Raw genomic sequence first — 27,568 nt, 5'->3', positions numbered from 1 at the left:
CCTCGAACAAGTACAGACAAAATCCTAGTGCAACCTCAATTCATCATCCCATACAATCCGAAGACACAGTGTCCACACACAACCTCTGTGTAATCCATCTGACCCAAATTTTCTACTCATTATAAATTATAAGATACATTTTGGTTCCTTGTCCATCATTAAATAAAAGAAATGCATACATGACCTCTAACAGACTTCAGTTCGATTAACTCTCATATTTCAATTGCTCACGAAAATGCAGTGTAATACTGTCAATGGTCTAAACAATGTGTCATAACAGGTTCAGTCAACAAAGCATCTGGCTTGTGTTCTTGGATTAGAGTGTAATTGTGGTTCTCTTGAGTAATTATGGTAGTTGTATTTTCTTTAATTAATTCAGTATAAATGGTATTTGAAATTCTTGTCTTTTGAAGAAGAACCGTGCCAGATGTGTACGTTGAGTCATACTTCCACACACAGAACAGTTACATTTGTGCTTTGGTTTCGTAGGTTTTATAGTTGCTGGGGACTTAATTGATTAATTGTGTTAATGAAAATTTTCATTTCATTCTTTGTTGTTGTTCTATGCAGTCAGATAGCGTAATAATACTAGTCAGGGCCAACCGTTACGAGACTTCGTAATCGGACAGACAGCTACTGAAGCAAAAAATTAAAATTATTTGCATTTCATTTTAATAAAGCCCCCATGCACGTGGCGACCCTGCCAGGACTGCAAAGAAAACCATTATTGTTTGATGTACATTCAAGGTGTTGCGTTTGAGAACTTTATTTCGTCTTCGCTCCAGGACATCGCTAAGGAGCAAAATAAGGATCCAATCTGGAAGGACATTAAGGAGAAGTGGAGGAGAAAGGAAAGCGTAGCGATTAGACAGCATTATTTAGTTCGCAATGACATTCTTTTCAAACGAAAATCGGTCGACAACTCTGTTTGGTTTGTTTGTATTCCTGATGAGTGGGTCAATAAATTGATTTGGTACACACATTTCAGTTATGCGCATTTTGGTCCCAGAAAATGCTTTCATAAATTACGAGAAAATTGTTACTTCAGTAATATGGAAAAACGTATTCGATCTGTTCTTGCCAAATGCAAATTATGTCAAAAGGCTAAGCCGCCAACGGTTTCTCACAGAGCACCGTTGTTTCCTATCATTCCAGCGAAATTAAGGGAGATGGCTGCAGTTGATTTGTTCGGTCCAGTGGTTCGTTCTACTAATGGTTTTGCGTACATTTTCGTAGCAGTGGAATTGACATCAAAATATGTGTGTTTTACACCGTTACGCAAAGCAACAGCTCGTTCAGTATCTAACGCTTTCATCAAACATTTTCTTAAAGAAGTTGGTCATGTTGATAAGGTTATATCAGATAATGGATCACAGTTTCGCTCTAAAATTTGGCTTCGTACTCTACGGCGTCGGAAGATTAAACCAATTTTCATTTCACTTTTTCACCCTCAATCTAACGCTTCAGAGAGATGGATGAAGGAAATCAATAAATTGTGCCGTCTTTATTGTCATCAGAATCACAGAACTTGGGATCAGTATCTTCATATTTTTCAAAACATTCTGAATGAACTTCCTAATGACTCAACTTCTTTACCGCCTCTATTGATATTAAAAAATAAAGTACCAACAAATCGCATTTCTGAAATCGTTCCTTTTCCGCCTTCACGGAAACTGCGGCATTCTGAAGTTGTCAACCTGGCTCTACAAAATATTGCATCGGCGGCTGCTGGAAGAGAGAAATCAGCTAAGCGTCCTGGTCGTTTAAAAATCTTGTCAGTTGGCCAGAAGGTGTTAATTAAGTCCCACCGTTTATCTCATAAAGGAAAAGGCTTATGTCGCAAATTTTTTCTGCTTTATAACGGTCCGTATAGAGTTCGCAAAATTATTCATGATAACACTGTTGAAGTAGAAACTCTTAAATCTCGGCGCTCTAAGGGAATACATCATATATCGAACGTAAAAATTTTTGTAGAATGACATACTTTAGAGAAACTAACAGCTACGTAAACATGCGGAGAATGCAAGAGTACCGCGCTGTGTTTTGGCGGCGGCACATACTCAAAGCAACAGTCAGTCTGCGCGCCGCACAAGGCAGTCGTTGACCGCAAACAATTACTTCCTACGTCACGCGCCAACAGCTGATCGAGCGCTCAGTGCGAATGCACTGACAGACGTAAACAAATACACAGTCTAATTTCTCCGACTAAATTCTGTATAAAGCTATAAGGACTTCATAAATTATGTTATTAACGTTCAGTATTTTTCAGGATACGGTTGTATAAAGTATTTAAGACCTTCAGGTAAATTCTGTGCGTGTCCGACGTTAAGACGACTTGCTTTGGAGAAAATTTTCAGGAAGAATGTCATTTCGAAGAAGAAAGTAATAGAGAAAAAAAAGGTAACGGTTAATTGAGTTTATTTTTCAGGTAACATAATTCCACTTAGGTACGTACTTTAAACGTAATTTGCTGCTTGCGATTACGTGATTCATACTTTGTGCTAATTTCATGTTCTATGAATTTACTAGTGAAGCGACGTGCTTACGCATGTTAACTGATTTTGACAATGATTGACTAATGAACAGGGTTGTTATTTGTATATATTATGCATCGCTTGGCTGCTATGCTTTTTCACTGATGTCATATTTTTTTATTATGTGCCTGCTGTGCTTATTTATTTAAATTATAATTGTCACCTGATTAATTGTGCTGATGGGGTTAGATATGTAAGTTATACTTTGTGATTTATCTGCTTGCGCCTTCATGTTTAATTATTAAGATCACATATAAACATTTATTTGCTTATGCTGATATGATGCTAATGACCTGTTTATTATGATAGATAACATATTTGCTGCCTTGCTTATGGATTGCATATTTACACATTTCTGTTTTGTTGTCATAACTACTCTTCAATTTAGTATATAGAAATGATGATGTACAGTGTACGAACATAGAGTTTAGGTTACACTGTGGTATTAATTGTAGATTGTTCGCTTGGCAGAGCCTTGTTATAGGGATTGTGCTGCATCCACTTGTTGACATTCTGTTCTCTACTGGTATATTTACTCGCTATTGCATGTTTTGCTTACGCTTAGTGCCTTATATTTTTAAGATAAGAAAATGAACTGCTATAATTCGACGAACGACATTAGTAAAAGAAAGTCATAGAAGTCACATGAGCTGAGGTTTTATGGAAGCTGTATAAATTTATGCTAATAGGAAGGAAGCTAACGACATGACAGACCAAAACTAGGTTTAGACCATTGACAGTATTACACTGCATTTTCGTGAGCAATTGAAATAGGAAGTGACACTTGACACAAAAAATACTCCACATGTTTGCTTCTGCTATGATTCTTGAAGTGGTGTACACACTGTGAAATATTATGATCATTCACACTCCGTAATCGCACTTAATTACTGAGAGTTATTCGAACTAAAGTCTGTTAGAGGTCATGTATGCATTTCTTTTATTTAATGATGGACAAGGAACCAAAATGTATCTTATAATTTATAATGAGTAGAAAATTTGGGTCAGATGGATTACACAGAGGTTGTGTGTGGACACTGTGTCTTCGGATTGTATGGGATGCTGAATTGAAGTTGCACTAGGATTTTGTCTGTACTTGTTCGAGGAGACTGACTAGAGGAAAGAGTTGTTATGGAAGTGAAATGATATTGGTGCTGAGGTTTATATGTATCGACGTATTATTGAGGTATTGAGATTAGGTGAAGTAGATGATTATTGGAGTTTTCGTGGACAAAAGGTAAGATAAATGATATTGATGATCGACGTATTGAAAAGGTATTAGTGAAGTATTGAGATTAAGTTGATGATTATTGGAGTTTTGGTGGATAAGAGGTAAAGTAAATGAGGAGCATATTTTTTTTTTGTTGGTCCATATGGAACAAGGAGGATAAAGATGGCAGACTAGAACACTCAAGTAGAAGGAAGATTGTCTACACACACACTTTGTCAAATCACTAAGCAGTATACACTTTTTTTTGAAGAGAGGAAGTATTTGCATATCTTGGCTCACTGACAGTTGTTCAGCAACAGTACAATTTGATCTGGCTTGGCAAACATTGGTCTAGACATGATGACTATGACGTTGACTAACTATTATTGACTGTTATACATTGCTGCCACTACTACTTGATACACATAATGAACATAAAATTTCGACAGAATTGCATTTACACAGTTAACACTATTCAATTACACAGTAGCACTAATGTGGATGAAAGATGAGTGAGTGTGTTTTGTGTGTTTTCCTTTTATAATCCCAGAGAAGTGATCCCAACCTATCTCCCAAATATTATTTTATTTGTTGGTAGTGGCTTGCACTGACACCCATAAATATTATAGGTTAACTGTTATTGTGTACTGTAATAGTTAATGTGACAATTACCTGATATCATTTGTGTGTTTATTATGATTTGTATGTTTAGTGTAAGAGCATTGATAATAATTTGTTAAAGAAATTGTATGTGCATTCAAACTATTGTTCATGACTGAACTGTCTCAGTAGTTATGGTGAATAGTATGGACTGTTACTTGCACTTTTTCTACATGATTGGTGCCACAAGGACATGTTTAATTTCTGCTGATGAACTGTGTGATCAGTGATTGTAAAAAATTATGGACTGTTACTTGTACCTTTTCTACATGATTGGTGCCACTAGGACATGTTTAATTTCTGCTTATAAACTCTGATGAACAGTGTGATCAGTGACAGTGTATTTTATTGAACTGCTTCTGCTGAGAAATGTGACTTGTTGCTGTGTGCACCTGCTCAACATTGCTGGGTGCCACTGATGGATTGCTTCTACTGAAATGAAGTCACCTGTTGCTGTGTGCACCTGCTCAACATTGCTGGGTGCTGTTATGTAAAGTCACATGTATGAAAGAATTTGTATTGGTTACTGTATTCTATATAATAGGTTATTGAAAGGTCAGTGCAAAGCCAAAATTTTATCTAGTTATATGATATTTACGTATTAATATTATCTTTTATTTTTGTCTATATTTTTTTGACGAATTTGGTGGTATTTTCACCACCAATGCTGGCAAAAATTCCATCAAATTCTAGCCGTGGAGGAAGGGCATATGAAAGGTGGCTACACTGAGCCACAGCGCCAGAGATCGCTAGAGAGCATTGTTCCGCCGCCTCCACTGGCACAGTGATTATTGAGATGTCGTAGTGGGCAGTGCTTGGGGAGAGCTCGTAGTAGTCAGTTCGTGTTGAGATGTGCTTGCTGAGATGTGATACTGAAAAATTCTTGTTGAGATGTTGTAATAGCGAATCGGTGTGGAGATATATTGTAATTATGAGAGTGATTTTGGTCAATATATGAAGGTAACGAAACTTGATTTATTTTTCATTATTTCCATGTTTTAAAGAATGTGTCATAACAGGTTCAGTCAACAAAGCATCTGGCTTGTGTTCTTGGATTAGAGTGTAATTGTGGTTCTCTTGAGTAATTATGGTAGTCGTATTTTCTTTAATTAATTCAGTATAAATGGTATTTGAAATTCTTGTCTTTTGAAGAAGAACCGTGCCAGATGTGTACGTTGAGTCATACTTCCACACACAGAACAGTTACATTTGTGCTTTGGTTTCGTAGGTTTTATAGTTGCTGGGGACTTAATTGATTAATTGTGTTAATGAAAATTTTCATTTCATTCTTTGTTGTTGTTCTATGCAGTCAGATAGCGTAATAATACTAGTCAGGGCCAACCGTTACGAGACTTCGTAATCGGACAGACAGCTACTGAAGCAAAAAATTAAAATTATTTGCATTTCATTTTAATAAAGCCCCCATGCACGTGTATATGAAAGGTGGCTACACTGAGCCACAGCGCCAGAGATCGCTAGAGAGCATTGTTCCGCCGCCTCCACTGGCACAGTGATTATTGAGATGTCGTAGTGGGCAGTGCTTGGGGAGAGCTCGTAGTAGTCAGTTCGTGTTGAGATGTGCTTGCTGAGATGTGATACTGAAAAATTCTTGTTGAGATGTTGTAATAGCGAATCGGTGTGGAGATATATTGTAATTATGAGAGTGATTTTGGTCAATATATGAAGGTAACGAAACTTGATTTATTTTTCATTATTTCCATGTTTTAAATAATGTGTCAAAACAGGTTCAGTCAACAAAGCATCTGGCTTGTGTTCTTGGATTAGAGTGTAATTGTGGTTCTCTTGAGTAATTATGGTAGTCGTATTTTCTTTAATTAATTCAGTATAAATGGTATTTGAAATTCTTGTCTTTTGAAGAAGAACCGTGCCAGATGTGTACGTTGAGTCATACTTCCACACACAGAACAGTTACATTTGTGCTTTGGTTTCGTAGGTTTTATAGTTGCTGGGGACTTAATTGATTAATTGTGTTAATGAAAATTTTCATTTCATTCTTTGTTGTTGTTCTATGCAGTCAGATAGCGTAATAATACTAGTCAGGGCCAACCGTTACGAGACTTCGTAATCGGACAGACAGCTACTGAAGCAAAAAATTAAAATTATTTGCTTTTTATTTTAATAAAGCCCCCATGCAAGTGGCGACCCTGCCAGGACAGTGTCGCCACGTGCATGGGGGCTTTATTAAAATGAAATGCAAATAATTTTAATTTTTTGCTTCAGTAGCTGTCTGTCCGATTACGAAGTCTCGTAACGGTTGGCCCTGACTAGTATTTTTACGCTATCTGACTGCATAGAACAATAACAAAGAATGAAATGAAAATTTTCATTAACACAATTAATCAATTAAGTCCCCAGCAACTATAAAACCTACGAAACCAAAGCACAAATGTAACTGTTCTGTGTGTGGAAGTATGACTCAACGTACACATCTGGCATGGTTCTTCTTCAAAAGACAAGAATTTCAAATACCATTTATACTGAATTAATTAAAGAAAATACGACTACCATAATTACTCAAGAGAACCACAATTACACTCTAATCCAAGAACACAAGCCAGATGCTTTGTTGACTGAACCTGTTATGACACATTCTTTAAAACATGGAAATAATGAAAAATAAATCAAGTTTCGTTACCTTCATATATTGACCAAAATCACTCTCATAATTACAATATATCTCCACACCGATTCGCTATTACAACATCTCAACAAGAATTTTTCAGTATCACATCTCAGCAAGCACATCTCAACACGAACTGACTACTACGAGCTCTCCCCAAGCACTGCCCACTACGACATCTCAATAATCACTGTGCCAGTGGAGGCGGCGGAACAATGCTCTCTAGCGATCTCTGGCGCTGTGGCTCAGTGTAGCCACCTTTCAACCTCCTAATTTCATGTGTGACCTCCTTTCTCCCGGCATAGTGTGGTTGTTGCTGTTGTGGTCTTCAGTCCTGAGACTGGTTTGATGCAGCTCTCCATGCTACTCTATCCTGTGCAAGCTTCTTCATCTCCCAGTACCTGCTGCAACCTACATCCTTCTGAATCTGCTTAGTGTATTCATCTCTTGGTCTCCCTCTACGATTTTTACCCTCCATGCTGCCCTCCAATGCTAAATTTGTGATCCCTTGATGCCTCAAAACATGTCCTACCAACCGATCCCTTCTTCTAGTCAAGTTGTGCCACAAACTTCTCTTCTCCCCAATCCTATTCAATACCTCCTCATTAGTTACGTGATCTACCCACCTTATCTTCAGCATTCTTCTGTAGCACCACATTTCGAAAGCTTCTATTCTCTTCTTGTCCAAACTGGTTATCGTCCATGTTTCACTTCCATACATGGCTACACTCCATACAAATACTTTCAGAAACGACTTCCTGACCCTTAAATCTATACTCGATGTTAACAAATTTCTCTTCTTCAGAAACGATTTCCATGCCTTTGCCAGTCTACGTTTTATATCCTCTCTACTTCGACCATCATCAGTTATTTTGCTCCCTAAATAGCAAAACTCCTTTACTACTTTAAGTGTCTCATTTCCTAATCTAATCCCCTCAGCATCACCCGATTTAATTTGACTTTAATTTTGCTTTTGTTGATGTTCATCTTATATCCTCGTATCAAGACACTGTTCATTCCGTTCAACTGCTCTTCCAAGTCCTTTGCTGTCTCTGACAGAATTACAATGTCATCGGCGAACCTCAAAGTTTTTATTTCTTCTCCATGGATTTTAATACCGATTCCGAATTATTCTTTTGTTTCCTTTACTGCTTGCTCAATATACAGATTGAATAACATCGGGGAGAGGCTACAACCCTGTCTTACTCCCTTCCCAACCACTGCTTCCCTTTCATGCCCCTCGACTCTTATAACTGCCATCTGGTTTCTGTACAAATTGTAAATAGCCTTTCGCTCCCTGTATTTTACCCCTGCCACCTTCAGAATTTGAAAGAGAGTAGTATTCCAGTTAACGTTGTCAAAAGCTTTCTCTAAGTCTACAAATGCTAGAAACGTAGGTTTGCCTTTTCTTAATCTTTCTTCTAAGATAAGTCGTAAGGTTAGTATTGCCTCACGTGTTCCAATATTTCTACGGAATCCAAACTGATCTTCCCCGAGGTCCACTTTTACCAGTTTTTCCATTCGTCTGTAAAGAATTCGCGTTAGTATTTTGCAGCTGTGACTTATTAAACTGATAGTTCGGTAGTTTTCACATCTGTCAACACCTGCTTTCTTTGGGATTGAAATTATTATATTCTTCTGGAAGTCTGTGGGTATTTCGCCTGTCTCATACATCTTGCGCACCAGATGGTAGAGTTTTGTCATGACTGGCTCTCCCAAGGCCATCAGTAGTTCTAATGGAATGTTGTCTACTCCCGGGGCCTTGTTTCGACTCAGGTCTTTCAGTGCTCTGTCAAACTCTTCACGCCGGCATAGTGTAGCAGTTCAGTATGTCATGGACACAACATATCGTTGAAAGTGTCCCGCAGAAATATTGGGGCCTGCTGCCTCAGTAGCCATCCATAACTTTGGAAATGTTGCCGGTGCACGGTTTTATGTACGAACTGAACTCTCGATTATGACCAACAAAAATGTTCGCTGAGATTCATCTCGGTTGATCTGAGTGGTCAAATCATTCGCTCAAGTAATTCAAACAAATTGGGAACAGCTGTGGTTCATAAGATTTCCGTCTTAGTTTGGGAATGTGAATTCCATGAGTGGGTGCAAATGGTCTCCAAGTAACCGAACATAACCATTTTAAGTCAATGATCGGTTCAATCAATGATGTGTTCAGTTGGACCAGAGGACCAGATCCATTCCATCTCACACCATTATGGAGCCACGACCAGCTTGTACAGTGCTCTGTGGACAACTTGGGTCCATGGTTTCGTGGTGTCTGCACCATACTCGAAACCGACCATAAGCTCTATCCAACTGAAATCAGACACCTCTGATAAGGTCACGGTTTTACAGACGTCTAAGGTCCAACTGACGTGGTACCGAGCCCAGATGAGGCACTGCAGGTTATGTCGCGCTTGTAAGCAAGGCTCTTGCTTCGGTCGTCTGCTGCTGTAGCTCATTAACGCCAAATTTCGCCACACTGTCCCAAAGGATAGGTTCGTCGTACGACCCAAATTGATTCCTGCGGTTATTTCACTCAGTGCGGCTTGCCTGTTACTACTACTCTACGGAAACGGGGCTGCTCTCGATGGTTAAGTGAAGGCCGTTAGCTACAGCACTGTCCATGCTGAAAGGTGAAGCCTGAAACTTGGTATTCACGGCACACTATTGACATTGTGAGTCTCGGAGGACTGAATGCCCTAACGATTTGAGAAATGTAGTGTCCCTTGCATCTATCTCCAACTTCCATTCCGCGTTCAAATTCTGTTAATTCCCGTCGTATGGCCATAATCACCTTTTTACATTAATCACTTGTGTAGAAATGACAGCTCCGTCAATATACTGCTCTCTTATGAACGTGTGTACGCGATACTATCGCCATCTGTATACGGGCATATCGCTGTCCCTTGAGTCAGTGAATGTACTGCACGTTGCATCCACCCCTACCACTCTGAAGGTTCCTAGCTCCCTAACTGAACGTGACAGAAATGTAATGCAAACTGATTTCTACACAGCGGGTTTAAAAACATCAGCTACGTGACTATATTAAAAAATCGTATCTCGTTGCTGTAATTTTCTGGAGAAAACTTCGATAAACAACGTTTACAAATCCGCAGAAAGTGTAACGTTTCTTAAGTGGACCTATCAATAAATATTTGTTCCAACTATTATTTTGTAAGTTACAGAGGTGTACACATCATACGACACATACTGGAGATATGAATTTTCAGCAAGACCGTGCACAAGTGCACAGCAGATATGAAATACAGCCAGTACTAAACGTGTGTTCGACTAATGCATACACAAGAGCCAATAGTTTCGCAAAAAGCCTATAATTTGAAGTAGAAAAAAATACATGAATGTGCTGCTTTGAAGCACTACGTATCTGAACAATATATCTGTCCATAAACAATTTTGTTGTATAGACCGCTGACAATCCCTGACACAGCTAAGTTGAAAACAAAATAGAGAGTCAGATGCAGTGTGTTTCCTGTTGAAGACAAGGGACTAAGTGCTAAATGATACAAGTACTCCGAAGCTAGTAGCTGCATTCTGAAGAGTAAAACGGCGTTGAATTCGTCTCTTTTAGAACTACGATAAAGCCAGCAGTAATTATTGTAGTTCTGTTTGTAAAAGGAAAGTTAATGCCGATATCTGTATCCTTAATATTATTGTGAAGAAGATTTAGTGAGGACTTACTACGATTCATCTTGGTGAAAACAGAATTACAATATCTTGAACGCATATATTTGAGGTGAATAGCTTAGCCGAAACACCCTGTTTACTCATTTTTATTACCTATAACGAATGCGATTACAACCATTTCAATTACTCCTCAATTTCGGAGGAAGCCACCTCGCAGTATTATGGAGGTGAATTACCTGACCTGCGTATTATAAGCGAGTACCATTCTCATGATATCCCCTACTGTACACTACAGAGCAGCTTTCTCTGGAGAGACCGTAATCTGGTCCACGAATCTGTTCCGCTTTCTCACTGCCGACAGCACATTTCCATTACGACCTCGGAGGAGAGAGACAGCCCTTTTCGTGATATTTGTGCAGTTGGCCACACTGTCTTGTGTGGCCAGAGCCGGAACAGCTTCTGTCGGCTTATATACACACCAAGGGACTTCGCAGTGAAACCTCGCTTCAACACCAGTCCAACCTGTCTCGTGTTCCGACGAACACGCAAGCTTTCCATGGTGACAAGAAAAGGGCAGTCCTCCTGAACTTAAATAGCTCTCGATTCTAAATTTCACAATTCTCATAAGGGATCTGAAGGATAATGTTCAATAAAAGACCCAGACAACAAACTCTTCGTGTCTACTGCACATAGATTATGTTTCCGTAACGCTTGTTTACTTGGGAGAGACAGAGAGACAGAGAGAGAGAGAGAGAGAGAGAGAGAGAGAGAGAGGGATAGAGAGAAATGTAGAAAATTCTATGTGTTCTATGTGAAATAGGATTCAGATCTGATCGGCCTTTAGTGGATACGCGAAAACAATTTACGTCTTTTTTTAAACTAAAGAGAAAAAACGAAAATGTGGAAAGAACTATATTGTGCAGTTTTGTATTCTCTCTCTATCATTTATAACTCCTGTTCTGCTGGGCAAGTTTTTCTTTATAAATTTTGCCAATATAATCCCTCAGCATAGCTGGAAACATTATTTCAGACATCACAGCGTTTGTTCAAATGGCTCTGAGCACTATGGGAGTTAACAGCTATGGTCATCAGTCCCCTAGAACTTAGAACTACTTAAACCTAACTAACCTAAGGACATCACACAACACCCAGTCATCACGAGGCAGAGAAAATCCCTGATCCCGCCGGGAATCAAACCCGGAAACCCGGGCGCGGGAAGCGAGAACGACAGCGTTTGTTATAATGAATAAAATGCACCGACTGCGTCACTATTTGTGTTATTAGTGATGACTTGTTTCCATCTGATACTTTTCAAATGTAAGTTGGTGGAGAAAAGTCAGCCACGACATTGCGAAAAATGTCATACGTCGAAAACTGTAAATAATACTGACAATAGTACTACAGACAATATTAAATATCATGAACGTATTTATGCGGGATGCTGCCCGGTTCTGTTTGTCAGTAGTAGTAAAAATGACATAAAACTAACGTAAAAATACGGAGGATGCTGTGGGGAAGGTTGTCTCTCACGTGAGATTATCTGTGACCAGTACACCGGCATACGGTAATGGGCATTCCTCTATCATAAAATGAAACGACATAATAAAATAAAAAATACGTTAACCGTATATATTTCAGTGTGTGTGACGCATTACAAGACAAAAGTAAAATTACAAATGTAGGAAACAAACTCACAGGAAATTGAGCATTGTACAGTTTCGTGTGTGTTTATACGTTTCCCAAGAAAGAAAGTGCGAAATTAATTATAACATTTGATTTGAGTTATTTGATTACTACATATTTAAAACACAACTTGAAGAACTTATGTTTATTGTAGAGACCTAAAAATACTTAGGATCTTTATTGAAGATAAAATTAGAAGAAAATGAATGCGGTTACGGAACAGCTATGTACCCTCTAGCTCATAAATTTAGGATATCTGCAGAATGTGGTGCCACACAACTTGGCGCTACACAAAACTGGCGCTAATACACTCCTGGAAATGGAAAAAAGAACACATTGACACCGGTGTGTCAGACCCACCATACTTGCTCCGGACACTGCGGGAGGGCTGTACAAGCAATGATCACACGCACGGCACAGCGGACACACCAGGAACCGCGGTGTTGGCCGTCGAATGGCGCTAGCTGCGCAGCATTTGTGCACCGCCGCCGTCAGTGTCAGCCAGATTGCCTTGGCATACGGAGCTCCATCGCAGTCTTCAACACTGGTAGCATGCCGCGACAGCGTGGACGTGAACCGTATGTGCAGTTGACGGACTTTGAGCGAGGGCGTATAGTGGGCATGCGGGAGGCCGGGTGGACGTACCGCCGAATTGCTCAACACGTGGGGCGTGAGGTCTCCACAGTACATCGATGTTGTCGCCAGTGGTCGGCGGAAGGTGCACGTGCCCGTCGACCTGGGACCGGACCGCAGCGACGCACGGATGCACGCCAAGACCGTAGGATCCTACGCAGTGCCGTAGGGGACTGCACCGCCACTTCCCAGCAAATTAGGGACACTGTTGCTCCTGGGGTATCGGCGAGGACCATTCGCAACCGTCTCCGTGAAGCTGGGCTACGGTCCCGCACACCGTTAGGCCGTCTTCCGCTCACGCCCCAACATCGTGCAGCCCGCCTCCAGTGGTGTCGCGACAGGCGTGAATGGAGGGACGAATGGAGACGTGTCGTCTTCAGCGATGAGAGTCGCTTCTGCCTTGGTGCCAATGATGGTCGTATGCGTGTTTGGCGCCGTGCAGGTGAGCGCCACAATCAGGACTGCATACGACCGAGGCACACAGGGCCAACACCCGGCATCATGGTGTGGGGAGCGATCTCCTACACTGGCCGTACACCACTGGTGATCGTCGAGGGGACACTGAATAGTGCACGGTACATCCAAACCGTCATCGAACCCATCGTTCTACCATTCCTAGACCGGCAAGGGAACTTGCTGTTCCAACAGGACAATGCACGTCCGCATGTATCCCGTGCCACCCAACGTGCTCTAGAAGGTGTAAGTCAACTACCCTGGCCAGCAAGATCTCCGGATCTGTCCCCCATTGAGCATGTTTGGGAGTGGATGAAGCGTCGTCTCACGCGGTCTGCACGTCCAGCACGAACGCTGGTCCAACTGAGGCGCCAGGTGGAAATGGCATGGCAAGCCGTTCCACAGGACTACATCCAGCATCTCTACGATCGTCTCCATGGGAGAATAGCAGCCTGCATTGCTGCGAAAGGTGGATATACACTGTACTAGTGCCGACATTGTGCATGCTCTGTTGCCTGTGTCTATGTGCCTGTGGTTCTGTCAGTGTGATCATGTGATGTATCTGACCCCAGGTATGTGTCAATAAAGTTTCCCCTTCCTGGGACAATGAATTCACGGTGTTCTTATTTCAATTTCCAGGAGTGTAGAATAGGCACATAGGGGACACCCACGACACAAATCTGTAAGTCCACGGTATTGGTGATAAGTTGAGGAAACGGTAGCGAAACCCATGTGCTACAAATTGCCACTGTTTCCTGTGCATATACCCCGACATCAGTATGGGATATGATCACCATGCACACGTACACATGCCACACAACGGGTTGGCATACTCTGAATCAGGTGGTCGAGCAACTGCTGGGGTATAGCCTCCCATTCTTGCACCAGTGCCTGTCGGAGCTCCTGTAGTGTCATTGGGGTTTGAAAACGTTCAGCCCGGCGTTGTCGCCGAGAGGTTCTACGCGCTTCAGTCCGGAACCACGCTGCTGGTGCGGTCACAGGTTCGAATCCTGCCTCGGGCATGGATGTCTGTGTGTCCTTAGGTTAGATAGGTTTAAGTAGTTCTAAGTCTAGGGGACTTATGATCTCAGATGTTACGTCCGCAGTGCTCAGAGCCATTTGAATCATTTTTGAAGACGTACAGCGATACGTCGGCCGAGAGCATCCCACACATGCTCGATGGGGTTTAGGTCTGGAGAACAGGCAGGCCACTCCTTTCGCCTGATATCTTCTGTTTCAAGGTACCCCACCACGATGGCAGCTCGGTGGGGCAGTGCGTTATCATCCATCAGGAGGAAGATGGAACCCACTGCACCGCTGAAAAGGTGGACATACTTGTGAAAAATGACGTCCCGATACACCTGACCTGTTGCAGTTCCGCTGTCAAAGACATGCAGAGGTGTACGTGCACCAATCATAATCCCACCCCACACCATCAAACCACGACCTCCATACAGATACCTTTCTAGGATATTAAGGGGCTGGTATCTGGTTCCTAGTTCACGCCAGATGAAAACCCGGCGAGAATCACTGTTCAGAATATACCTGGACTCATCCATGAGCATAACCTGGGACCACTGTTCCAATAACCATGTATAGTGTTCTTGACACCAGGCTTTACGGGCTCTCCTGTCACCAGAGGCAGTGGAATGCACCTTGCAGGTCTCCAGGAGAATAAACCATGTCTGTTCAGTCGTCTGTAGACTGTGTGTCTGGAGGCAACTGATCCAGTGGCTGCGGTAAGGTCCCGAGCTAGGCTACCTGCAGTACTCTGTGGCCGTCTGCGGGCACTGATGGTGAGATATCGGTGTTCTTGTGGTGTTGTACACTGTGGACGTCCCGTCGTGTAGCGCCTGGACACGTTTCCTGTCTGCTGGAATGGTTGCCATAATCTTGAGTTCCCACTCTGTGTCACACGGAGGGCCTGTGCTACGACCTGCTGTGTTTGACCTGCCTCCAGTCGTCCTAGTATTCTACCCCTCATAACGGTATCAATATGTGTTCTTTGAGCCGTTTTCAACACACAGTCACGATTAGCACGTCTGAAAACGTCTGCGCACTTACTCGCTGCACCGTACTCTGACATGCACCAACACACCTCTGCGTATGTGGACTGCTGCCAGCGCCACCGTGCGACGACCGCAGGTCAAATGCACCGCATGGTCATACCCGGAGTGATTTAAACCCGCGAACTTCCCACCAGAGTGTTGTTTCACCATGTATCAACATTATCCTTAATTTATGAGCATGGTTGCATTTCAGCAGATAGTATTATTACATATTACCAAAGATGTTGCAAGATAATAGCATGGGGAAACAGAGTGGCCATTATGATGCTCACATACCATAGCAGGTTGACAGACCACTGAGACAGTGGAGAGACCATTAAGACACTGGTCTGCTAATGTGTACCGCGATCTGTCCCGACTACCGTCTATCTACGACCAACTGACGTAAGAAACACGTTCATGTTGGCGGAACGACGAATGACATCGCGCATCGTGCATTTACTGGCGAACGTCGTGTTGCAGGAAAGTTCATCTTATTCATGAAGATTATTGTCTAGTTCTTTTCTATCGGCAGTATCAATTTCCAGCCCTTCAAGCGCATCCCGATACCACCCTGTGTTAGCTATATAAAACTTCCATTACAGTCCGATACCAGTGATTTCGTGGTTATGTGTTAATAAATGTTTGGCTCGTGGAGATATTTTCAGTCTAAGAGTATGTTAAATAAAGTGAGGGTTAAATGTTCGACTCGCCCGCCCAATCAAATTTTTTTGGCGCTAATCATTTCTGTCATTCTTATGTACGTACAAATGTCATAGTTATTCCTTCCTTGGTTCTGTTTTATATGTCGAACTGAACAACTTAATTATGTGCTGAGAAATTTGGTTATATATATATATATATATATATATATATATATATATATATATATATATATAAAAATTCGGCGATCATTGTTGCTGGCATGTTTGTAGCAATTATTTCTTGTGTAAGGCTAATTTCAGAGATATGATTTTGGACAGAGAAACGGTAGTTATGTGCTCCCCTAGAGGATCGCATTTCAAATAATGATATGCGACAGCTCGACGGGTAGTTGCTAAGAGATTAGATTGAAAGCAGACCTCGGTAATAACGGTGATATTCCTATGGAAGTCTATCCGCCTCCATCTAAAGACGTGCCATCTGACAGAATATAAAATTATTTGAAACGATGGTCTGACTGCTTGTCTTGAGGCAGTAATAGTTCCGAAGAAATTCTGGTAGTATGTAAAGTACACAAGCGGCAAGACGCAGTCAATACCTTCGCTGCGCAGTGCCGATGGTACTGTTACCGACGACTGTGCCGCTAAAGCGGAGTTATTGAACGCAGTTTTCCGAAACTCCTTCACCAGGGAAGACGAATGGAATATTCCATAGGGGTTGCGAAGCAACTCAAATCGCTTGATACGGGCAAGTCTTCAGGTCCAGATTGTATACCGATTAGGTTCCTTTCAGATTACGCTGATACAATAGCTCCCTACTTAGCAATCATATACAACCGCTCGCTCACCGATAGATCTGTACCTACAGATTGGAAAATTGCGCAGGTCACACCAGTGTTTAAGAAGGGTAGTAGGAGTAATTCATCGAACTACAGACCTATATCATTGACATCGGTTTGCAGTAGGGTTTTGGAGCATATAATGTATTCAAACATTATGAATCACCTCGAAGGGAACGATCTATTGATACGTAATCAGCATGGTTTCAGAAAACATCGTTTTTGTGCAACGCAGCTAGCTCTTTATTCGCACGAAGTAATGGCCGCTATCGACAGGGGATCTCAAGTTGATTCCGTTTTTCTAGATTTCCGGAAAGCTTTTGACACCGTTCCTCACAAGCGACTTCTAATCAAGCTGCGGGCCTATGGGGTATCGTCTCAGTTGTGCGACTGGATTCGTGATTTCCTGTCAGGAAGGTCGCAGTTCGTAGTAACAGATGGCAAATCATCGAGTAAAACTGAAGCGATATCAGGCGTTCCCCAGGGAAGCGTCCTGGGACCTCTGTTGTTCCTGATCTATATAAATGACCTGGGTGGCAATCTGAGCAGTTCTCTTTGGTTTTTCGCAGATGATGCTGTACTGTACCGTCTAGTAAGGTCATCCGAAGACCAGTATCAGTTGCAAAGCGATTTAGAAAAGATTGCTGTTCGGTGTGGCAGGTGACAGTTGACGGTAAATAACGGAAAGTGTGAGGTGATCCACATGAGTTCCAAAAGAAATCCGTTGGAATTCGATTACTCGATAAATAGTACAATTCTCAAGGCTGTCAATTCAATTAAGTACCTGGGTGTTAAAATTACGAACTACTTCAGTTGGAAAGACCACATAGGTAATACTATGGGGAAGGCGAGCCAAAGGTTGCGTTTCATTGGCAGGACACTTACAAGGGAACCTCCCCATCGCACCCCCCTCAGATTTAGTTATAAGTTGGCACTGTGGATAGGCCTTGAAAAACTGAACACAGATCAGTTGAGAAAACAGGAAGAAGTTGTGTGGAACTGTGAAAAAATAAGCAAAATATACATACTGAGTAGTTCATGGGAAGATAGGCAACATCAAGGACCCTGGAACGACGGAAGCGCCGTGGTCTCGTGGTATCGTGAGCAGCTGCGGAATGAAAGGTCGTTGGTTCAAAACTCCCATCGAGAGAAAATTTTAATTTTTTATTTTCAGTTTATGTGACAAACTCTTATGTTTTCATCACTTTTTTGGGAGTGATTATCACATCCACAAGAAAACCTAAATCTGGCAAGGTAGAAGAATCTTTTTACCCATTCGCCAAGTGTACAATTTAGGTGGGTCGACAACATAATCCTGTCAAGTGACGCACATGCCGTCACCAGTGGCGTATAGAATATATCAGATGTGTTTTCCTGTGGAGGAATCGGTTGACCTATGACCTTGCGATCAAATGTTTTCGGTTCCCAATGGAGAGGCACGCCCTTTCGTCTACTAATCGCACGGTTTTGCGGTGCGGTCGCAAAACACAGACACTAAACTTATTACAGTGAACAGAGCCGTCAATGAACGAACGGACAGATACTAACTATGCAAAAATAAAGAAGGTAAAATTTTCACCCTTGGGAAGACTTGAACCAAGAACCTTTCCTTTTGTAGCTGCTCACGCTACCACGGGACCACGGCGCTCCTGAGCTCAAGTTTTCCTTGATGTTGCCTATATGGCCCATGGACTACTAAGTTTGTATATTTTGCATATTTTCTTACAGTTCCACACAACTTCTTCCTGTTTTCTCAATTGATCTGTGTTCAGTTTATCAAGGCCTATCCACTGTGCCAAGTTATAACTAAATCTGAGAGGGGTGCGATGGGGAGGTTCCCTTGTTATAAGATGCAACAAGTCCACTACAGAGACAGCGTACACTACACTCGTTCGTCCTGTGTTAGAATATTGCTGCGCGGTGTGGGATCCTTACCTGGTGGGATTGACGGAGGACATCGAAAGGGTGCAAAAAAGGGCAGCTCGTTTTGTATTATCACGTAATAGGGGAGAGAGTGTGGCAGATATGATACGCGAATTGGGATGGAAGTCATTACAGCGAAGACGTTTTTAGTCGCGGCGAGACCTATTTACGAAATTTCAGTCACCAACTTTCTCTTCCGAATGCGAAAATATTTTGTTGAGCCCCACCTACATAGGTAGGAATGATCATCAAAATAAAATAAGAGAAATCAGAGCTCGAACAGAAAGGTTTAGGTGTTCGTTTTTCCCGCGCGCTGTTCGGGCCGAGTAGTCATCTAGATGTAGATGTAGATGTAGATAGCGAATACATACATAGTAGTATGACCATTATGGCGGAAGTACATTCTCATACCAATACCTGAACAGCAAACAAACTCAATAATCCTGTGCTTGTATCCTGTGCACACATTATGAAGTATTTTGCACCTGTCTTGAAATCGAGGGCGAGTTGACACAAAGATACTTACTGATTTCTGTTTATCAAACCAAGTAATTACAAACCTCTACATGGAGCAAATAACACAGGCCAACAAGTAAAACAAAGTAAAAACAAGTTATTTGTCACAGCATTTGCGTTTATATGTTCTTCATTGTATTAGGCTTTGGTTGCTAAACAAAGTTTTACGTGCACCGAAATACTGCTCCGAACAGTGCCGAAATTATGTGTTACATACTTTCATGTTGTGAGATATAATTAATAGTAAGAACAATTTTTTCTCCTAATGAATTCATCAACGAATTAGAACGAGCTCACCACTAATAAAACCTTTAAGCTGTTATTACACTTTAATACATCAATACCTAAATTAATGTTGGTAGCTAGTGAAAATACACTCCTGGAAATGGAAAAAAGAACACATTGACACCGGTGTGTCAGACCCACCATACTTGCTCCGGACACTGCGAGAGGGCTGTACAAGCAATGATCACACGCACGGCACAGCGGACACACCAGGAACCGCGGTGTTGGCCGTCGAATGGCGCTAGCTGCGCAGCATTTGTGCACCGCCGCCGTCAGTGTCAGCCAGTTTGCCGTGGCATACGGAGCTCCATCGCAGTCTTTAACACTGGTAGCATGCCGCGACATCGTGGGCGTGAACCGTATGTGCAGTTGACGGACTTTGAGCGAGGGCGTATAGTGGGCATGCGGGAGGCCGGGTGGACGTACCGCCGAATTGCTCAACACGTGGGGCGTGAGGTCTCCACAGTACATCGATGTTGTCGCCAGTGGTCGGCGGAAGGTGCACGTGCCCGTCGACCTGGGACCGGACCGCAGCGACGCACGGATGCACGCCAAGACCGTAGGATCCTACGCAGTGCCGTAGGGGACCGCACCGCCACTTCCCAGCAAATTAGGGACACTTTTGCTCCTGGGGTATCGGCGAGGACCATTCGCAACCGTCTCCATGAAGCTGGGCTACGGTCCCGCACACCGTTAGGCCGTCTTCCGCTCACGCCCCAACATCGTGCAGCCCGCCTCCAGTGGTATCGCGACAGGCGTGAATGGAGGGACGAATGGAGACGTGTCGTCTTCAGCGATGAGAGTCGCTTCTGCCTTGGTGCCAATGATGGTCGTATGCGTGTTTGGCGCCGTGCAGGTGAGCGCCACAATCAGGACTGCATACGACCGAGGCACACAGGGCCAACACCCGGCATCATGGTGTGGGGAGCGATCTCCTACACTGGCCGTACACCACTGGTGATCGTCGAGGGGACACTGAATAGTGCACGGTACATCCAAACCGTCATCGAACCCATCGTTCTACCATTCCTAGACCGGTAAGGGAACTTGCTGTTCCAACAGGACAATGCACGTCCGCATGTATCCCGTGCCACCCAACGTGCTCTAGAAGGTGTAAGTCTACTACCCTGGCCAGCAAGATCTCCGGATCTGTCCCCCATTGAGCATGTTTGGGACTGGATGAAGCGTCGTCTCACGCGGTCTGCACGTCCAGCACGAACGCTGGTCCAAGTGAGGCGCCAGGTGGAAATGGCATGGCAAGCCGTTCCACAGGACTACATCCAGCATCTCTACGATCGTCTCCATGGGAGAATAGCAGCCTGCATTGCTGCGAAAGGTGGATATACACTGTACTAGTGCCGACATTGTGCATGCTCTGTTGCCTGTGTCTATGTGCCTGTGGTTCTGTCAGTGTGATCATGTGATGTATCTGACCCCAGGAATGTGTCAATAAAGTTTCCCCTTCCTGGGACAATGAATTCACGGTGTTCTTATTTCAATTTCCAGGAGTGTATGTGCTCACGAGTAATGGACACTTTGCTGGATCTTAAGTCTTTATGACCATCGTTGTAAGTACTGGTAAAAACACCGTGAGCTACTTGTCTGGAAGAGAGATACACCGCTTTTTACAAACGTATCTTGCGTACATGAAGAAACATGTTAGTACACTCAATTGTCTGAACAGGTTTCTTTGACACGTTCTTCAATTCATTTAGTATTGCACTCTGTTTGACGTGAAAAAATTCCACCAATATATTATTTCCTCTGAGAATGCCAATTACTTACAACTACGTATCACATAATGTGCATTCCAAACGAAGATTGTTTTCGACTCCACTAAACTAAATTTATTACCAACTACAGTTTAGATTTAACACTGTCCAACTCCTCTACCTCTGTTTCTCATATTTTATGCTTAAAACGGCTTACATGCATACAGTGAGGCTTTTGTATTGTCTTAAAGATTGTGTCGATAAGCTTTCATCAACAGCACTAGGCCGTCATTTTGTTAACGTAACAGTATTGTCTTTATTTGAAAGACTGATATTTTAACTATACCTTAGCAGATTATTTTACTTAACACAACCACCTAATTTTTGTTAATATAACGTACTGTCAACTTACAAGTCTACAGAAATTTTAAAACCGGAGAATTCAACCGTTATTCACAAGGTAATATATAATATTCACGCCATGTTAACTAAGAAATTTGAATTGCGAGGTCCACAGTTCTCCTTTATTTGCTTCCCTTTTGGAAATTCTCCAATAAAAACACCAAAGCCCTTCAGAATTCATCTGTGGACTGCAATACAACCAAGGAGCTTTTTCTCTCTTCCTAAGTTTACAGCATAACCTGATGCCTGACGAACTAGAGTCGGGTAAACGAAGAATCGAGGGTGAATGCGGCTAGCTCCATTTCCTGTAAAGGGCTTCACTAAAGGGATTCGATGGTTCATATGTGTAAGTAACAAGTGAGTTTACTCAGGTTTTAACAGAGTGTTGTTCATATTCCCGCAGGTACGACTCAAATACTGGCTATCGGCGGCATGGTTTTGAAGTGGTGTTTCTTGAGCACGGCGTTGTATGGACGTAAAACGATACACACGGAAAAATTGTTAAGGAATTAGCAGCCATCGTCTGAGATGCACAGCAAAAGAAAAATGTTAAAGAACAAGTGGGAAATTACAACATAAAAACGAACAGGTGCCTGTTTGAAAATAATGTAGGGCACTGAGGAAGTTAATGAAGATTTACTACAAAATATATTGCTTGTAAACAAATATCTCTATAATACTTATCAGGAATGGCCGAAGAATCTATAAAAATCAGCGTAGGAAATTTAAAGAAGCAATTTTTATTGAAACCTCCAAACATGTTTTTGGCCGCAGCATATCGATTCAATATAGGAAGATCCGTAGCGTTGAAAAGCTCGCCACAACGGAAGAATGTATAGGGGGATGACGTAAAACCGATATAATAATGTTGATTTTAAAACTATCGTTATTATATTAGTTTGGCGACATCCCCCCACATATTCTTTTGTTGTGGCTATCTTTTCAACACTACGTACCATCCTATACTAAATCGATAAGCAGCGGCCCATAATGGATACATAATATCACCAGATTTTTGTATGTGTGTGTGTCTTATGTTAAGTGGTACTTAAGTAAATAAATTAGTGAAATCAAAGTGAACTAGAAATTAGAATATAAATGAAAAACTTGCTTTAGTTTAGAGAGTTACATGCAAACAGCGGGCAGAACAGCAGAACAGAAGAGACAATGACCGTGAAGTCAGCAAGTTCCACATAAGCAGGCGCTGTCGATTCAGCCGTCAGGGCATCGCCCGACCGGCTCACGTGTTTCGCAGTTGTCGCATGTGAGCAAAGGCCCTCGCCTACATCCCAAGAGCCAATGACCGACGTTAAGAAGATTCTTCGAGAAGCTTTTCAACGTGACAGAAGAGGCAATGATCGGCTCACGTGTTTCTCAGTCGTCACGTGTGATCAAGGGCCCTCGCCTACATTCCAAGAGCCAATGACCGACGTTAAGAAGATTCTTCGAGAAGCTTTTCAACGTGACATAAGAGGCAATGGCCGTGAAGTCGCTCACCTCCAGTGAACTGAAGTGAATAAATACGCGAGACGCAGTGGGCCAGACAGATGAAGACGGGGACAGAGACGGAGACGGAGACGGAGATGGAGACGGAGACGGAGAGGAGAGACGAAGAAGAAGAAGTTTTCAGTCAGTTTCGGTGCTGAAGACCGTCATGCAAGAAGAGACTGCATCATGCAGAGACGCACCAAGTCCGCCGCTGTAATGGAATAGCAAGCAGCAGCCGCGGCGCCAGAAGACAGAAGTTAAAAGGTATTTGAAGTCTGATTTTGACGTACCCGGGTGACGCGTGAGGACGGGAAGGAGACGGCCTCACCTCAGCAGTCACCTGTGAGCTGGGATGAAGACCTGACAGCCGAAGACTGGCAAGCGGGAGTCCGTGGTTCGAGTCCGGGACACTGGCCTTCCCCCGCCGCGCCGCTCCGCTGGCCGACGCACAACACACGCGGCCGCTTAGAGAAGAGAAACACTGGGACGCCACATCCAAGGTATCACCATCCGATGCACGACTTCGCTCGCAATAATTAAACGGGCCACCTCGCGCTGCGCGTCTCCAGTCAACTGGGCGAGACGGCGACACGAGATACACACCGCTACGCGTAATCAGACGCCGCCGCCGCCGCCGCTGCCGCAGCAGAAGACTTCACAAACGACACAGCTGCCGCTCTCCGAACCAGAACATTCCGTAAGATACAGTTGTACAAATCTTCAGTAAAAGTTATCTTATGTAAAAATGATGTTTCATTCGACCTCATACCCGAGCCAAGTAAGAACCCACCCTGCCCACATGTTGTTAAGAGAGAAAAGTTAATTTATTTAATATTTTCACCCTGACAGAATGCTTTAGAATGCTCATCCTGACAATTGACAGCATCCAAAGAGAAAACCCAGTTACATTTAGTGACAGAAGTGTCACATTTAGTAACACAACTGTTACACTTAATAACAAATGGTATAATTATCTTTGTACATACAAAATGCATTTGAATATTCATGAAATTGTTACACCAAAATTGCACCCATCAGTTCCCGTGCTTTACCTGGATTCCTTGACAAAATGCGTGTGTCACTGTAAACACCACCACCGTCGCTGCCACCTTCATCATCGTAAAATTATTTATCTTCCTTTAAAGCTATACATTCAGATCTGACCTTATTTCCGTAAGAAAATGAGCAATGTAGGAGTTTCTGCTGCTGTGCAGATGTAACAGTTAGAACTAACGTTTTGCACGTTCTGTGTAGTGTAAATACATTGATAAATATGTATAAGTGACATTGTATCATCCGGAGCGGTGTACTCCGTATATGAAAAACGCACGGGACGTATTTCTAACGTGCAGACGCAGTTGAGTAACATGCCAATACGAAAATTTTTCTACGTAGTAAGCATTGCAACAGTGTGTAGCTCGGTTTGAGTGACAGACTTAACTAATATGAAAACTATCACATCACAACGCCCACAAAAACCTTAATACCTTTATAACAAAGGATGCCCAAAAAGAAGTCAGCATAATTACACTAGCAATACCGTAGAAGAATGGCAGATGAAGAGCTGTATTCAAAAGATCACCAGTACTAAAGAAGATAGTAGGACTCAACCGGAAGTGCTACGAGATAAAATAAAGAGAAAATCACCGAGGGGACACAACACCAACAAAATACGTATGGGAACTACTAAGCAGGAAGAAAACGTGTTGCGGCAAGGCAGAATCCTAAAATCCGTGTTGTATTGTTTAAGAAAACACGGACGGAAATAGTGAAGATTAAAAAAAAAAAAGAAAAAGAGATCCACCTCAACATGAATTCAGGAAAGTCATTCAGTGGCCTTTAGTTAAGAAAAGTTTGATATTTGTACATATGTGTTGCTGCTATTCTCACTTCCAACTACTTACTTCTCAGTAAGTAGTGCTGTACAGTTTAAAATTGAAGCGGACTGATTTTAAGTTTGCTGTGTGATATTGGTGAGAAAGGAGATAATTTACACTATATAGTGTGAAAAATAATAATCAGTAAAAGGTTGACGATAAAAACTGAGATTTAACTACTAACACAACTCATTCCTATTGAGAAAGGAATTTTGTCCTTGAAGACACAGGGCTAATATAAGAAAAAAATCTAGAAAAGTATATAATCAGATATGGTTTAAATATTAAGAAGCATTAACGGATAAGAGTCTATATAACTTGATTAGTGCTGAACTCAATTTTGCTGTCATGTCTGTTGGCACCTTAACATATTTGCTGCTCTTCACATCAGCTAGTTTAAAAAACGTTTTAATATGCACAACGGGTGCGTTCTTCGCAAAATACCTGCTTTTAAGTGCTTCTGTGTGCCAGAGCACTTCCCAGTGTCCGAGGAACTTGTCACCTGATGGTGTCAGATATCTGTCTGTGAAAATTAAAGTATTTTCAATCAGAAACTAATTTGATTATTTGCTGTTGGTTTAAGAAAAGAAGTCTTTTGTATTAATGAATTCTCTGGTGATATGTTGAAGTGTATATAATTTCTACAGACAACGATTAAATAGCAAGTATGACGACGCGTGTATTAAATCTTGACGCAAGCCACTTGCGTTCAGCGGCAGATTATCGCCTACGGCACCACCAGTGACGTCTGTCACCTAGGTTCTGAGACCGTTCGCAGCTCTTCCTGAGACTCGCGGAAGTGGTGATGACAGATACAATCCTTACGTCTCTGCAAACCTGCCGATTTGTACTTCCCTCACTGCATGATATGTATCACTGTCACCATGATGTGTTTGTTTCTTTAATCCAGTACAAAGCTCTCACTTTGGCAGAAAAAATGTTTTCAACGAGATTCGTTGCATTGGAAATATTTGGAAACAAGTTATTTCAACTGCGAGCTACATCTTGACATTATTATAACTTTGACATTAATCATTCTCATAGGTCTCTTATACTGGGTGGTGAAGTGCAGCTACTCACTTAGGTTCAGTGTAGCTATAATTATCGTATGGCAGCGTAACTTCGTAGATATGCTATTGCCTTAATGCGGAACCGATATACGCGGTAAAAACATAGATTTCGGCCAACAGGAGCACATCTGGCGCTGTGACTGTAAGAAAGATGTACTGAAATCCAGAACGAGATTTTCACTCTGCAGAGGAGTGTGCGCTGATATGAAACTTTCCTGGCAGATTAAAACTGTGTGCCGGACCGAGACTCGAACTCGGGACCTTTGCTTTTCGCGGGCAAGTGCTCTGAGGACGGGGCGTGAGTCGTGCTTGGGTAGCTCAGTTGGTAGAGCACTTACCCGCGAAAGGCAAAAGTCCCGAGTTCGAGTCTCGGTCCGGCACACAGATTTAATCTGCCAGGAAAGTTTTATGTACAGAAATGTTTCCATACATAATGAATCAGGAATGGGACATCGGCAGTTAATGTCGAACAAGAGAGAAAAGTATAATGTTGATTTTATTGCCAGTTACTTAATTTATTCAATATGAGCACCAGAGACATCGACGTTCTGCATCCGTAAAACGACGTGATCAGCAGTTGCTCGAAGCACTTCCGGTGACAAGTGGGCAATATGTTCTTGTATAGAGGCATTCAGATCAGGTAGAGACGGAACGTGTTCCTGATAAACGCGTTCTTTTAGATATCCCCAGAGCTAAAAGTCACATGGACTCAGATCAGATGATATTGCAGGCCATGTATCTGGAATATCTCTTGACATAACATGCTCGTGGAAGATTGCAATAAGCAAAGGTTTCACTTGGCGAGCGAGATATGTGGCCCCACATTGCCTCAAAACAGTGGTTTACACACAGGTGTACTCTTCCAAAGCAGGCATCACATGCTGAACAAGGAGGTCTCGATACGGTACTAATGTCAAGGTACCCTTGAAGTACCCTCTGGGTGTAAAGAAGAACGACCAAGGATAACGATGCTTGGTGATCCAAACCACACAGTCACCTACGGCAAGTGTAATGGCTCTTTGTGTGAAACATGCCGTTTAATAATGCCCCAGATTGTGTATTCACAGTACCCTGTACACAATATTGCCCGGCTACATGGCATGAAATTCGATCCGTGCCAGAAACCGAACACTTAATTCAGAAAGTTGCTGTTGATCTACGATCATGAGTTTCAGTTTCTGCAATGTCTGCATCTTGTACTGGTGCCTATGTAAAATAGACAGCAGAACTTTTCGTACTGTTGACCATGGGACAGACAATATTCGTTACACAGGACGAGCACTAGCA

This window comes from Schistocerca nitens, chromosome 2, assembly GCF_023898315.1.
Source record: "Schistocerca nitens isolate TAMUIC-IGC-003100 chromosome 2, iqSchNite1.1, whole genome shotgun sequence".
Classification (NCBI taxonomy): domain Eukaryota; kingdom Metazoa; phylum Arthropoda; class Insecta; order Orthoptera; family Acrididae; genus Schistocerca; species Schistocerca nitens.
This window is presented reverse-complemented; position numbering follows the sequence as displayed.